Source organism: Cervus elaphus, chromosome 20 (assembly GCF_910594005.1).
Source record: "Cervus elaphus chromosome 20, mCerEla1.1, whole genome shotgun sequence".
NCBI classification, from domain to species: Eukaryota; Metazoa; Chordata; class Mammalia; order Artiodactyla; family Cervidae; genus Cervus; species Cervus elaphus.
This window is the reverse complement of record NC_057834.1, coordinates 42,256,040-42,271,701: the sequence shown is the minus strand read 5'-3', so window position 1 is coordinate 42,271,701 and position 15,662 is coordinate 42,256,040. Positions and strand designations below refer to the sequence as shown.

General features: G+C 41.8%; 1 non-coding gene and 1 pseudogene across 1 annotated transcript; one reads left to right on the top strand and one right to left on the bottom strand.

Annotated features, from left to right (window-relative positions):
• Nucleotides 1–396: 396 nt before the first annotated feature.
• On the top strand, nucleotides 397–1,656 carry LOC122677606 (annotated as a pseudogene).
• A 355-nt stretch (nucleotides 1,657–2,011) lies between these two features.
• On the bottom strand, nucleotides 2,012–2,084 carry TRNAG-CCC. The gene has a single exon. It is a non-coding gene; the product is annotated as a tRNA-Gly (tRNA).
• Between the last annotated feature and the right edge of the window lie 13,578 nt (nucleotides 2,085–15,662).

Below are 15,662 nucleotides of genomic sequence, written 5' to 3'. Positions count from 1 at the left end.
TAGTTCTTAATTTGAATACTTTAGCAGTTAATAAGTTTGTTGTTAGTTTTTGGCAAATGGACACTGTTACACTTAGATTTCTATTTCTATACCTATTTTGCATAGAGTTTTATTAGGAATGGTTGTTGATTTTCACACACTGCTTCTTTGGGGGTACCTATTGATACAATCTTATGGGTTTGCTCCCTTAAGTTATTGATATAGTAAATTATGTTGATAAAATTAGTAAAAAGTATTAAAGTCCATGGTCTATATAAGGAAAAAGATAAAATCTTAAAGATCAGGAAATGATTATGGAAAGGTAAACCATATTTCTAGAAGGAAAAATTCAATATAAACATGTCAATCCTCGATGGCTGTGTGGGTCGCCATGGGGACGGGGCTGTTCCCAGGGGAGGCTGTGATGGGTTGACAGGTGCGTGACAGTGGGAGCTGCTCTCGGCACAGGCATGTACGGCAGAGGCAAGAGTAACAGCAGCGCTGTCCTGTCCGACAGTCAGGCCCGGGAGAAGTTAGCACTCTACGTATATGAGTATGTGCTCCAAGTAGGAGCCCAGAAATCAGCCCAAACATTTTTATCAGAGATAAGATGGGAAAAGAACATCACCTTGGGGGAGCCACCAGGATTCTTACATTCTTGGTGGTGTGTGTGTTTTGGGATCTCTACTGTGCAGCTCCAGAAAGATGGGAAACACGTGAACATTCAAGTGAAGCAAAAGCCTTCCATGACTACAGGGCTGCAGCAGCTCCCAGGCCAGCGCTAGGAAACATTCCCCCGGGAGATGGCATGCCCAGTAGGCCCTGTACCACCAGAGTTCTTTCAGCCTTTTATGTCACCTCGGTACCCTGGAGGTCCAAGGCTACCATTGAGGATACCTAACCAGGCACTTGGAGGTGTCCCAGGAAGTCAGCCATTAGTTCCCAGTGGAACGGACCCAACTCGACAACAAGGTCATCCAAATATGGGTAGGCCATGCAGAGAATGACTCCTCCGAAAGGAATGGTGCCCTTAGGACCACAGAACTATGGAGGTGCAATAAGACACCCACTGAATGCTTTAGGTGGCCCCAGAATGCCTGAAATGAACATGGGCCCAGGTGGTGGTAGACCTTGGCCAAACCCAACAAATGCCAATTCAATACCATACTCCTCAGCATCTCCTGGGAATTATGTAGGTCTTCCTGGAGGTGGAGGGCCACCAGAAACACCTATCATGCCTAGTCCAGCAGATTCAACCAACTCTGGAGACAACATGTATACTTTAATGAATGCAGTACCTCCAGGACCTAACAGGCCTAATTTTCCAATGGGCCCTGGGTCAGATGGTCCTATGTGTGGATTAGGAGGAATGGAGTCACATCACATGAATGGCTCTTTAGGCTCAGGAGATATGGACAGTATTTCCAAGAATTCTCCCAATAATATGAGCCTGAGTAATCAGCTGGGCATGCCAAGGGATGATGGTGAAATGGGGGGACATTTCTTAAATCCTTTTCAGAGTGAGAGTTACTCCCCTAGCATGACAATGAGTATGTGATCCATTACCAAGTCTCCTCATGGAAACCACAGTGAGTCAGCCCTGCACAGAACTACTACAGAAGAAAATTATTCATCACAGTGTACAGTTAAACAAAGGAATCTCAGTCACACCAAACCAACCTTTTTATTTCCTGCTCGCTCCCCTATTTTGTGAAGAAAGCGGGTCCAAACGTGATTCGAATAACTGTACGGAGCGGAACATTAGAAGTGCCCTCAACTGAACTTCAAATGATTATCTGTGTATGTATGATTACCTCAGGGAAAGAGAATGTATTGTATGTGTGTATGCTATATGGACACATGCATATACATACATTGACCCACAGGACATTGTAAAATACTATCACATGACATCTTTTTTTTTTTTTTTTTTTTTTTTTTTTTTTTTTTAAAGAATATTTATCTATTTATTAGGCTGTGCCAGGTCTTAGTTGCAGCATTCAAACACTTAGTCAAGGCATGTGGGATCTAGTTCCCTGACCAGGGAATGAACCTGGGCCCCCTGCATTGGGAGTGCAGAGTCTTAGCCACTGGACCACCAGGGAAGTCCCTATCACATGACATCTTGAGTAGAAATGAGTAGGAACTTCTATTCCGTCCTTTTTTTTTCATGTTTACATTTTAATTATTAAAAGTTGCTCCTGCCCCTCCCTGAACTATTTTGTGCTGTGTATATCACTGCTTTATATAAGTTATTTTTTAAGGTGAACTCAGATGTTATGGTTTTGTAAATGTCTGCAATGATGGATAGGAATAAAATCACTTATTTGAGAGCTTTCACTTAAAAAAAAAAAAAAAAAGAAATGTCAATCCTCAAATGAGTAAGTGTTTTCCATTGAGAAGCTCCATGGGGGGTTGTGGTCAGAATGGCAGAGTAGGAAGACCCTGAGCTTACCTCCTCCCACCAGCATATCAAAATTGCAGTATTTACAGAGTGACTATCCATGAAAATGACCCCAGGAGTAGAAAGAAAAGATCATTTACAGTTAAAAATATAAGGAAGGGACTGTAATGAGACAAGTAGAAGAGGTGGAGATAGGATATAGTAGAGGCCCATGCACACAGGTGGGCAACCCACAAATAGGAGCATAATTATAATTGCAGAGGTTTTCCCCAAGAAACAAGAGATACAGCCCTCACACCAGACTCCCCAAGCCAGAGGGTCCTGCATTAGGAAGATAAGCCCCCAGAACGTTTTGAAGTCCAGCAGCACTTGCTTTTGGGAGAGTCAGAGGGCTGTAGGAAAGAGATTTCCCCCCTCTTAACAAAATATTTATTTATTTCTTTGGCTGTGTTGGGTCTTAGCTGCAACACACAGGATGTTCCCTGCATCGTGTGGGATTTTTACGGCAGTGCGAGAACGTTCTAGCTGTGGCAGAGGGTTATGGCACAGGGCTCCAGAGCGCATGGGCTCAGTAGTTGGGTGCACAGGCTTAGTTACACTGCAACATGTGGGATCTTAGTTCCCCAACCAGGGATTGAACTTGCGTCTCCTGCATTGCAAGGCAGACTCTTAAACATTGGACTACTAGGGAAGTCCTGAGATTCCACTCTTAAAAGGCACATATAAAATCCCATGTGCTCTGAGATCTAGGGCAGAAGCAGGGATTTGAGAGGGTCAGACTCACTTGCTGATCTCAGAGAGCTTCCCGAAGAGGCAGGAGGCAACTAAAACTCACCCTGGGGGACATAGATGCTGGCAGCAGCTGTTTTGGGGGTGCATCCACCATGAAGACATTGGTGTTGGCAAGAATTCCTTTTGAATCCTCCCTCTAGCTTGTTAGTGCCAGCCCTGCCCACCAGCCAGTTGGCACCAGTCCTGGGATTCCCATGCCAAGCAGCTAGTCAAGTAGGGACAAAGCCCCACCTACCATCAGGCTGGTTTTCCTAAGACTGCCTGAGACCTAGTCCCACATACCAGAGGGCCCAGGACCCAAACCTGCCCACTAGTGCACCAGCACTAGCCTTGGGACCTCAATCCCCCACAGCCAGCCATTAGACCCAGCCCTGCCCACCAGTAGGCTGGCACCAGCCCTAGGACCTGGCCTCACCCACTAATAAGCCATAACCAGCTTCAGGTTACCCCAGACCCTACAGCCAGTCATGTCAGGAGTTGGCCCTTCCCACCAGCAGGCCAACAGCAGCCCCTGGACCTTCCTCGAGGCAACAGTTCTGCCAATCAGCAGGCTGACACTAGCTCTGGGACCTCTGACCCCATAGCCAGTCACTCCAGAACCTGGTTCCATTCACCTGTGGACTGGCACCAGGACTTGGGTTCCCCTGGACATGTAGCCAGTTGCAGCCAGGATCAGGCCCAAACCATCAGTGGTTGGCAACCTCCATACAAGGCAGGGCCTAGAAACCAACCAGACCAGGGACCAGCCATGTCTAATAGCACACCCACAGTCAACCAGACACAACAGAAGGACCCATGCAGCACACAGAGGGCACCCCTAGAGCATACACCTCTGGTGATCAAGGGGAGAGCACTGCAGGGCCCCATTTCCTACATAAGGCTACTTCTCTATGATTGGAAAACACAAACAACCTACCACAGAGAAATAAAATCAGCAAGTTAGGCAAAATGAGGCAAAATGGAAGATGTTTCAAACAAAGGAACAAGATGAAAAGCCAGAAGAACAAAGTGGAGACAAGCAATCTACCCAACAAAGAGCTTAAGGTAATGTTCATAATAATCCTCAAAGAACTCAGAAGAATGGATAAACAGAGTGAGAAGTTATGTTTTTAACAGAGTTAAAAAATATAAAGAAGCAGAGATGAAGAATACAATAAATGAAACAAAAGATTACACCAAAAGGAATCAACAGTAGATTAAATGATACAGAGGAACGGATCAGCAAAATGGAAGAATAAAGCAGTGGAAATAACTCAAGCTGAACGGAAAAAAAAAGAAAAAAGAATTTTAAAAAATGAGGGCAGGAGACTTCCTTGGTGGCCAAGTAGTTAAGAATCCACATTCCAATGCAAGGGACATGGTTCCATTCCCTGGTTGGGGAACTAAGATCTCACATGCTGCCAGGCAACTAAGCCTGGATGTTGCAACTCCTGAGCCCATGTGCTCTGAAGCTCATGGACACAACTAGGGGGAAACCTCCATGCTTCAGTGAAGAGTCCACATGCTGAAGCTAAGACCTGACATGGCCAAAGTAAATCCTAAAAAATGAGGACAGTTTAAGAGACCTCTGGGAAAACATAAAACATATAAATATTCATATTACAGGGGTCTAAGAAGAAGAGAGAGACAGAGAGAGAAAGGTACAGATAAACATATCTGAAGACCTAACAGCTGAAAACTTCCCTAACTTGGGAAAAGAAACAGACATCCAGGTCCAGGAGGAAAGTTCCAAACAAGATCAACCCAAAGAGAATCACACCAAGATAAAATAGCCAAACTTTAGAGAAGGAATATTAAGAACAGCAAATGAAAAGCAACAAGCTATATACAAAGACTCCCATAAGACTATCAGCTGACTTCTATGCAGGCCAGAAGGGAGGGGCATGATATAATTAAAGTGATGAAAGGGAAAAACCTATACCCAGGAATACAGGAATACACCCAACAAAGCTTTCATTCAGATTTGAAGGACAGATTGAGTTTTACAGATAAGCAAAAGCTAAAAGAGTTCAGCACTATGAAACTAGCTTTACAAAATTGTTAAAGGGTAGTTACAAGATTCAAAATTAATATACAGAAATCTGCTGCATTTCCATACACCAACATGAACTATCAGAAAGTGAAATTAAGAGTACAACCTCATTCACAATCACATCAAAAAGAATAAAATACCTGGGAATAAATCTAACTAAGGAAGTAAAGCTGTATTTTGTCACCGTGCTTATTTAACTTATATGCAGAGTATATCATGCAAAATGCCAGGCTGGAAGACTCACAAGCTGGAATCAAGATTTCCAGGAGAAATATCAACAACCTCAGATATGCAGATGATGCCACTCTAATGGCTGAAAGCGAAGAAGAACTAAAGAGCCTCTTGAAGAAAGTGAAAGAGGAGAGCGAAAACGTTGGCTTGAAACTCTACATTCAAAAACTAAGATCATGGCATCTGGTCCTATCACCTCATGGCAAATAGCTGGGGAAACAATGGAAACAGTGAAAGACTTTATTTTCTTGGGCTCCAAAATCACTGTGAATGGTGACTGCACCCATGAAATTAAAAGATGCTTGCTCCTTGAAGAAAAGCTATGACAAACCTAGACAGTATATTAAAAAGCAGAGACATCCCTGTGTGGACAAAGGTCCATCTAGTCAAAGCTATGGTTTTTCTACTAGTCATGTATGGATGTGAGAATAGGACCATAAAGAAGGCTGAGTGAGGAAGAATTGATGCTTTGAACTGTGGTGTTGGAGAAGGCTCTTGAGAGTCCCCTGGACAGCAAGGAGATCAAACCAGTCAATCCTAAAGGAAATCAACTCTGAATATCCATTGGAAGGACTGAGGCTGAAGCTGAATCTCCAGTGCTTTGGCCACCTGAAGTGAAGAACCGATTCACTGGAAAACACAGATGCTGGGAAAGACTGAAGCCAGGAGGAAAAGGGGACAGCAGAGGATGAGATGGCTGGATGGCGTCATTGACTCAATGAACATGAGTTTGAGCAAGCTCTGGGAGATGGTGAAGGACAGGCAAGCCTGCTGCAGTCCATAGGGTCACAGAGTTGGACATGACTGAGTGACTAAACAGCAACAATAATTTTTTGGGAATTCCCTAGTGGTCCAGTGGTTAAGACTCCATGCTTTCAGTGCTGAGGGCCTGGGTTCAACCCCTTGTTGGGGAACTAAGATCCCACAAGCTATGTGATGCAGCCAAAAGAAAAAAAAATATATATATATCAACACTTTTCATCAGCATAATTGAAACTAAAATAACAAAGACATTTTTATTATCAGATTGGCAAAAAGTGAAACAGTGATAATACCCAATGGTTTTGAGGGTGTGGGGAAATTGGGACAGATTCTAATTACACAATCATACACTATTTATGAGAGTCAAAGTTTGATACAATCTGTCCTAGTTGGCTTGGCTGTTATAACAAAATACCACAGACTGGGTGGCTTAAATGATAGAAATTTATCTGCTTACAGTTTTGGTGGCTGGAAGTACAAGGCCACGGTGCCAGCAAGGTTGATTTTTGGTGACATCTGTGTTCCTGGATTACAGATGGCTGCCTTCTTGCTGTGCCCTTACATGGCCTTTGTGCAAGCGGAGAGAGAGAAACCTCTGGTGTCTCTCTCTCTTCTTATGCAGACACCAGTCCTACAGGATTAGGGCCCTATCCTTATGACCTCGTTTAACCTTAATTATCTCTGTGCCTTGTCTCCAAGATAGGGTTCAGACCTTCAATATGTGAATCAGGGTGGCTGTGAGGAGAAGCAAAATTCAGGTCATAACACAGTAACACAGTCTTTTTTGGGGGGACTGCTCCACCAAGCATGCATGTGGAATCTTAGTTCCCCAACCGGGGATCGAACCCATGTCCCCTGAGGTAGAAGCCTGGAGTCTTAACCACTGGACCACCAGGGATGTTCTAGAGAATCGCAGATATATATATATATGTGTGTGTGTGTGTGTGTGTATACATATTTTTTAATAATTTTATTTATTTCTGGCTGTGCTGAGTCTTCACTGCTGCTCAGGCTTTTCCCCAGTTGCGGCGAGCGGAGGCTACTCTCTAGCTGCGGTCCTTGGGCTTCTCACTGTGGTGGCTTCTCTTATCACAGAGTACGGGCTGTAGGGCGTACAGGCTTCAGCAGCTGCAGCTCCTGGGCTCTAGAGCACAAGTTCAAGAGTTGTGGTGCGCAGATTTAGTTGTTTCACATCATGTGGGATCTTCTCAGACCAGGGATTGAACCCGTGTCTCCTACAGTGGCAGGTGGGTTCTTTACCACTGAGTCATCATGGAAGCCCCATTTTAAATAATTTTTAATATGTCTAAGTTTCTAAAGATTTATTTAAAAAAAATTTTGGCCATGCCACACAGCATGCGGGATCTTAGTTTCCCCACTAGGGATCAAACGTGCATCCCCTGCAATGGAAGCATGGAGTCTTAGCCACTGGACCCCCAGAGAAGTTCCCATAACATGGTATTTTTGAAAAGCATCTGTCAACATCTATTAAAATTAAAAATATGCTTATTCATCATAGCCAACAGGTAGAAATAACCCAAATGCCATCAGTAGATGAATGAGTAAGTAAAATGTGGTATATAGCTTCTGTAAGATGTTAGTTGGTGATGGACAGGGAGGCCTGACGTGCTGCAGTTCATGGGGTTGCAAAGAGTCGGACACGACTGAGCAACTGAACTGAACTGAACTGAAGATCTTACACAAAAACCCAAATGAACGTTTTGGCCAACCCAATACATACAACAGGATATTATTTTTCCTTAAAAAAGAATGAAATTCTGACAAAAAGAATAAACCCTGAAGATACTATACTAAACAAAATAAGTCAGACAGAAAATTACAAATATTGTGTGGTGCCACTTACTATGAAGTATCTAGAGTAGGTAAACTCATAGAGATTCAAAGTGGAACAGGGCTTACCAGGGACTGGGGTAAGAGGGAAGGGGTAGATATTATTTAATGGGTATACAGTTTCTGTTTGGGATGAAGAAAAAATTCTAGAAATGAACAATGATGCTAGGTGTACAATATTGTGAAGATACTTAATGCCATTGAACTGTACACTTAAAATGGCTTGAATAATAAATTTGATGTTATGTGTACAATAAAAAACTCAAAACAATTTTAAACATATGCACCAATTTATACAATGGAACACCACACAGTAAAACAAACAAACAAAAACAATCATACCATTATATACAACAACACGGATGAATCTCAAAGACAAAGTGTTGAGTGGAAGAAGCCAAACATAAAAGAGTGCATACTGCATTATTCTGTTTATCTGAAGTTCAAGAGCAGACAGAATTTCTATGTTAATAGAAGTCAGAATAATGGTTTTCTTTGCTGAGGAGGATTATTGATGAGGAAGGAGGAAGGAACATAATAAGAGTTTTCTGGGGGAAAGATTTATATCTAGATCTGAATGGCAGTCACATGGATATATACACACACAAATGTTATTTGAGCTGTGCATCTAGAATTTCTACACTATAGATAAACCCATAAAGATGTAAAAAAAACCCACGTCTCTTTGATTTAGAAACCAAAATTTTGGAAATCTAGCCTACCGAAACAAAAGCATCACTATGTAATAATAAAAGTTTGTACATCATAAAAACAAATCACAAGATTCTGGGACAATGATGATTACACAGTTTTTGAATCTCACTGAATTCTCTCATAAAAATAGAACAACTAGGCAGCAAAGCCAAAATCCCATTAACAATGACAAACTGACGGGACCGCAGCCCGACGACATCCAAAAACAAGTGGGTGGGGACAAACCACTAAAAGTTAAAAGACCAGTGTGGTGTCAGCACTTGTGTGGGAGAGACACTGGGGCCTCTGATACACCTGAGAATACCAGACCCCCAAAGAGCCAGCAGACATTCACGGGAAAGCAGAACAGGGTAATTTGAAAACAGCAGTTCAAGCAGAGCAGGGCTTTGCCCAGTGATGAAGGTGAAGAATGCAAGGAGTCCGTGGTAAGATCTGAGGGGGGCTGGAGTAGCCTCAGTCCCAGGAGCTCTCTGACTGAGCAGGAAGGCTCCTTCTGGGACAGGGCTCCACACTGAGAAGAAAATGATGCAAGCAGAATAAAAATCAATTAAAACAGGACGATAGAGCTGGATGAAGAGAAGGAAGGTCTAAGCAAAAGTGAAGAGAAAGCTAGGAAATCTCAGAGAACAGGTCATGTTTTTTGAAACATTACCCAAAAACAACAGCAGAGGGAGCTCTGTGATGTTAGAAAAGCTATCCTGAACCATGCCTCTTAAAGTTCAGGAAAAGGAATATTTCCAAAAGAAAAGAGAAACAAGAAAGGATAGAGGGCAATTTCCACACAAAGTTATTATAAAAATAAAGAGAATAAGAAGCAGAATAACATCCTTACTGTCAATGAAAGTACATCAGGCAGACATGTCCACAAGCAGAACAAACTATAATACGCTATTTCAAAATGAGCTGAAAGATATTGTGAAAATAATGTAGGAAATGAAAGAACAATAGAAATCAGAATTTGAAAAATGCAGCTATTAGGTGACTAAACATAGGAATGAACTGAAAATAAAAGAAAAAATCTTTTCAGAAATGCAGACTAAATTAGAAGGAATATAAGACTAAGTATATTAAAAAAAGACTAAATGTATATAATAAGTAGTATCTTAAGAGAAATAGAAGGTAAAAATTTTTAATTAAAATAAATGAAGAGATACAGGGAATACATACTAAAAGCCAAAAATTGAGAAAAAGACAACTACATATTGAACTAACATACCACATATATAAGATTATTGATTCAGAATAACCACTGTTGTCATGTTCTGGTAAAATTACTGAGATTTAAGGAAAAAAGTATTTCATTATCCAAGCTATCTACATAAGGGGGGAAATTATATTGTCATTAGACTGTTTGACAGGAACAATTTATGTCAGAAGAATTCCCTGGTGGCCCAGTAGTAAAGAATATGACTGCCAATGCAGGAGATTCAGGTCAATCCCTGGGTTAGGAAAGTCCCTTAGAGAAGGAAATGGCTACCTACTCCAGTATTCTTGCCTGGAAAGTCCATGGACAGAGGAGTCCATGGGGTTGCAAAAAGACTTATCAACTAAACAATGACAACTGAGATGCACTCAAGGGGGAAAAATGTGGGCTAAGGGTTTTATATCCAGCAAAACTGACTTGGAAGTTTGAAGGGCACACACAATTGTTACCAGTGATAACTAAGACAATGTATATTCCATCAGCCCTCCCTGAAGGATCTAGAAAAAAGTTTTACAAACAAAATGATTACAGCAACGTCAACAGAAGGACTGGTGGTAAGACATATATATGTGTGTATATATATGACTTATAGAACCAGGAATCAATATATGTTTATTTTCTTTTCCCCAAACCCTTCCTTTTGTGAACAATTCAGTCCAAAGCCATTAGGCGGGACCAAGCAGTGTAGGCAACCGTGTGAAGCAGAGAATGGTGCGGGGCCACAGTGGCGCAGCGTGAGATGTGAGGAAGACATCTCGGCAGGGAGGTGGCAGTGATGGGGAACTGACACAGGCTGTTGGAGCCACAGGATAGAGGCTGTGCACTTGGAGAGATGGCCCAGTATGGTACCCTGAATGGGGCCTAGAGAAAATCTTCATGAATGGTCCAGTAGGCTGCTGGAGCCAGAGCAGAATGAGGAGGGCAATGGTGAAGGGATGCAGATGTTGACAGTGATGGAAGATTGGTTATGCATAAAATTTACATACAGATAGAGGATAATTGGAGCTAGAGTTCTCATTTTCAGAAAAGGAAATTACAAATATGGAAAGGGAGGAGGTTAGAATATGCTGAGCAGTGCTGGATTGAAATTGGAGATACTGGTATAAACCTGTATAGATAGCTTTCAGTGCAGTTCAGTTCAGTTCAGTTGCTCAGTTGTGTCCGACTCTTTGTGACTCCATGGACTGCAGTAGGCCACGCTTCCCTGTCCATCACCAACTCTCGGAGCCTATTCAAACTCATGTCCATCAAGTTGGTAATGCCATCCAATCATCTCATCCTCTGTCGTCCCCTTCTTCTCCCACCTTCAATCTTTCCCAGCATCAGGGTCTTTTCAAATGAGTCAGTTCTTCGCATCAAGTGGCCAAAGTATTGGAGTTTCAGCTTCAGCATCAGTCCTTCCAATAAACATTCAGAACTGATTTTCTTTAGGATGGACTTGTTGGATCTCCTTGCAGTCCAAGGGACTCTCAAGAGTCTTCTCCAACACCACAGTTGAAAAGCATCAATTCTTCAGCGCTCAGCTTTCTTTATAGTCCAACTCTCTTTCATACATGACTATTGGAAAAAACCATAGCTTTGACTAGACGGACCTTTGTTGGCAAAGTAATGTCTCTGCTTTTTAATATGCTGTCTAGGTTAGTCATAATTTTCTTCCAAGGAGCAAGTATCTTTTAATTTCATGGCTGCAGACACCATCTGTAGTGATTCTGGAACCCCGCAAAATAAAGTCTGTCACTGTTTCCACTGTTTCCCCATCTATTTGCCATGAAGTGATGGGACCAGATGCCATGATCTTAGTTTTCTGAATGTTGAGCTTTAAGCCAACTTTTCCACTCTCCTCTTTCACTTTCTTCAAGAGGCTCTTTAGTTCTTCTTCACTTTCTGCCATAAATGTGGTGTCATCTGCATATCTGAGGTTATCAATATTTCTCCTGGCAATCCTGATTCCAGCTTGTGCTTCATCCAGCCCGGCATTTTGCATGATGTACTCTGCATGTAAGTTAAATAATCAGGGTGACAATATACAGCCCTGATGTACTCCTTTCCTGATTTGGAACCAGTCTGTTGTTCCATGTCCTGTTCTAACTGTTGCTTCTTGACCTGCATACAGATTTCTCAGGAGGCAAGTCAGGTGGTCTGGTATTCCCATCTATTGAAGAATTTTCTACACTTTGCTGTGATCCACATAGTCAAAGGCTGTGCATACTCAATAAAGCAGTAGAGGTTTTTCTGGAACTCTCTTGCTTTTTTGATGATCCAACGGATATTGGCAATTTGATCTCTGGTTTCTCTGCCTTTTCTAAATCCAGCTTGAACATCTGGAAGTTCACGGTTCACGTACTGTTAAAGCCTGGTTTGGAGAATTTTGAGCATTACTTTGCTATCGTGTGAGATGAGCGCAATTGTGCAGTAGTCTGAACATTCTTTGGCATTGCCTTTCTTTGGGATTGGAATGAAAACTGACCCTTTTCCAGTCCTGTGGCCACTGCTGAGTTTTCCAAATTTGCTGGCATAGTGAGTGCAGCACTTTCACAGCATCATCTTTCAGGATTTGAAATAGCTCAACGGGAATTCCATCACATCCACTAGCTTTGTTCATAGTGATGCTTCCTAAGGCCCACTTGACTTTGCATTCCTGTATGTCTGGTTCTAGGTGAGTGATTACACTATCGTGGTTAACTGGGTCATGAAGATCTTTTTTGTATAGTTCTTCTGTGTATTGTTGCCACTTCTTCTTAATATCTTCTGCTTCTGTTAGGTCCAAACCATTTCTGTTTTTTATTGTGTCCATCTTTGCATGAAATGTTCCCTTGGTATCTCTAATTTTCTTGAAGTTTATATACAGTTTTCAGTATATATATTGGTAGATAGATAGGTAAAAAATAAATATGATGTAAATGTATGTGCACAGCTCTGTCCATTAAGTAGTCTTGGGGACAGCAAAATCTCAGTAATGAACTCACTACAAACCAAATTTGGTCTCTAAATACCAAGGTCAAGAATTTCAGTGGTGGTTCAGTGGTTAGAACTCTGTGCTCTCACTGCTGAGGGCCCAGGTTCTATTCCTCGTAGGGGAACTAAGATCCCACAAACTGTGTAGCCAACAAACAAACAAACCTGTCCCAAAACAAACAAACAAACAAAAAGAGAAATAAATATCAGTCTCCACTAAAAGGAATCAAGGTCCTTTGGAAAAATGACTGAACCAGGGCTGGTGCAGAGAAAGTATGAGCCTGGAATATCTTGTTTTGCCAAAAAGTAAGGATGTGATCAAATAATGATGTGTGTGTTGGTTGCTCAGTCATGTCCGACTCTTTGTGACCCCATGGACAGTAGCCTGCCAGGCTCCTCTGTCCATGGAAATCTCCAGACAAAAATATTGGAGTGGATAGCCCTTTCTTTCTCCAAGGCATCTTCCCGACTAAGGGATCGAACCCAGTCTCCCACATTGAGGCAGATTGTTTACCATCTGAGCCTCCAGGGAAGTCCAAATAATGATAGGATATGTTAAAGGATCCAGAAGCCAGTATTTTTAAATTAAAAGACTCTTGTTGGCCAAATCTGGAATAATTTGAGCACCAGAATGAATGTTTAAATCTATGAGTTCATAAAAATATATTAAAAAAGCTAACTGGTCACATTTAGATAATGATAGGGGCAAATCATTTTAAAAGTCATTAAAGAGAAAGAATAAAGCATTCATCTGACCTTTCTTAGATAAGTTTAACACTGACTAACCAAAAAGTAGATGAGAAATGTCTCTTTATAGAAACATTCAAGCTAATGAATGAAAACAAAGTTATAGAATTAGAATATCATTATTGTGCAACACCAAATGAATTAACTGAAAAGGAGCAATTGATAATATCACAATAAAGAGAGACAACTAGACACAATGGGCTTCCTGATTAAAAAACACACCACCACTTACAGTCTTGCCAAAGGCATCAAATATGAATGTAAAGAGACATCTGGATTGAGCTGTCCATGTGCAAGAACTGAAGAGGACTGAAGAACATGTCAAAATACTCTATTAGCATGCAATCAGTGAAAACCAGGCTGTGGGCAGAAAGTAGGGTACACAGCTCAAACATTCTGTGGTCTTCAGCAGATACACTGTCATGAAAAGAAAGGGCTAGAGGAGGAAGTATGTAGATTAAGAAACTCAAAACACATCTAAGTCAAATAAACAGGAAATCCAAAGTATAGTGTCCAGGGAAGCACACTTGGATGATAAAAGTATAAAGAAATCCAAGGGGATAATTATCACAAAATTCAAGAGAATGGCTATTTTCAGGAGAGGGAGACAACTGTGATCAGAACCGGGCCAGCTGGAGAAGTTCCATTTCTTGATTTAGATGGTAGTTTTAAGGGTGCTGGCCTTAAAATAATTCATTAAGTCATATACTTATTTATGTGTGTTTTATTTTTCAGTTTTACAAAGGTAGAAAAAACAACACATCATGGCCTTCTGATTACAGATGTGGTAGGCTGATAACGGGTTTCCCAAGATATATCCACAGCCTAATCTCTGGAACCTGTGAATATTTCCTTTTCTGCAAAATAAGGAAAAAGAGCTTTTATGTGGAAAAAGGGATTTTCCCTGCAGATGTGTTTAAACTAAGGATCTTTAAATGAAGAAACTATAATGGATTATCTGGGTGGGTCCTACATGTAATCACAAGTGTCCTTATAAGAGAAGAGCAGAGGGGGGTCTGATAGAGGAGGTTCCTGAGCAGCAGAAGTAAGAGGAAGATGGAGAGAGATTAGAGTGACAGGACAAGGAACACCAAGTAAGCAATGCCAGCAGCCACCAGAGGCAAGGAACAAATGCTCCTCCAGATCCTCCAGAGGGAGGGTTGCTGTGATGTTGCTTGGCTTTCAGACTCTGGCCTCTAGAACTGCGAGAGAAAAAAATCTGTTGTTCTAAGCCACTAAGGCTGGCTAAAGCATCCACAGAAAACCTATACATCAAGTAAGTTGTAGGGCATGGCTGGTCAGTATTCCTCCTACAATAAGAAGCTAGAAAGGTTATAAAAACCATATTTTTTTTTTTTTAAAGGAAACAAGGACATGCCAAAGGAATGAAGACTAAACCAAGTTAAATTGCAATAAGAAGAGAATCTTTCTGAAGTGAGCTGAGCACAGGCTAGAGCTAAGGCCTAACTTAAGTAGAATGTCTCTGCTTGCGGAAGAGAAATCACTGAAGATTTTGATGGTCATGCAACATTGGAGTGACAAGTGAAAACTTAAGGGGCCTCAGATGATGGCTAGTTTTATATATGAAAAACGTGCTGAACAATGTTCATGAGACTGGAGAGTTGGGCTAAAAGCTAAAAGGCACAGTGAATCTCCCATGTGTGTGTGCTTATTCACTTAGTCGTGTCCAACTCTTTGTGACCCTGTGGACTGTAGCCCACCAGGCTCCTCTGTCCATGGCGATTCTCCAGCCAAGAATACTGGAGTGGGTTGCCATGCCCTCCTGCGGATCTTCCAAACCCAGGGATCGAACCCAGGCCTCCCACATTGCAGGTGGATTCTTTACCATCTGAGCCAGCAGCAAAGCCCAAGAATAGGAGTGGATAGTCTATCCCTTCTCCAGGGGACCTTCCCAACCCAGGAATCAAATCAAGGTCTCCTGCATTGTAGGCGGATTCCTTACCAGCTGAACTACAGGGAAGCCCAAATCT